Source organism: Opisthocomus hoazin, chromosome 1, assembly GCF_030867145.1.
Source record: "Opisthocomus hoazin isolate bOpiHoa1 chromosome 1, bOpiHoa1.hap1, whole genome shotgun sequence".
Taxonomy (NCBI): Eukaryota; Metazoa; Chordata; class Aves; order Opisthocomiformes; family Opisthocomidae; genus Opisthocomus; species Opisthocomus hoazin.
In genome coordinates this window covers 49,557,157-49,557,875 of record NC_134414.1, presented here as the reverse complement: position 1 = coordinate 49,557,875, position 719 = coordinate 49,557,157, and positions in this window count along the sequence as shown.

Sequence of the window (719 nt, the reverse complement as noted above, 5' to 3'; positions counted from 1 at the left end):
AAAGCAGCAGGACAACTTGAAAAGCATCAAGGCCATGCGGGATCTCCTTGACATCTAGGGAGCCACAAAGGAGTGAGATAGCAGATCTACCTAGAGCAGTGTCCTTTTTGTGGGTCCTTGAGTCTGCATGAGCACAGACTAGACAGGAGGGACTAGAGGGAGATGAGGGTGGTTTTAGCTTTAGGTCAGTGTCTGGTCTAACACAGGTCTCAAAGCCATAGTCAGAATGACTGAGACAAGGGACGGGGCTTTTTGGTAAGTGTGTAACGTTGGGACCTTACTGCTCTTTGGGTATTTGGCTCACTTGATTCTTGGCTTGATCCCAGCTATTACAACATGTGTTGAACGATACCTCAAAATTGTCCATCGTTTTGGGGTTTTGTACTTTCTCAATAGAAGCCAATTCCTGTTTTCCTTGTCCCTGATGCCAGACCTGCCTGAAGCACACCTAAACCAATTCTGAGGAGGGATGTGATTGTCCCCATGTAAAGGACCTGGCCTTTGGTAAACACCTGACGGTGAGATGACAACACCATCTCTGGACTGGGAGTGCACTTCATCACACCCTGGAGAGAGGTGAGATGATGCACAGCTTCGTCCTCTACCTCTAGAATCCATGCAAAGAGAAGATGGGGGGGAGGGGGGGAGAAGGTGGGTAAGTAAAGGCTTTGTGGAGGCCTGAGGGACCTGAGAAAGGAGAAGCTAACTCCAGCAACTTA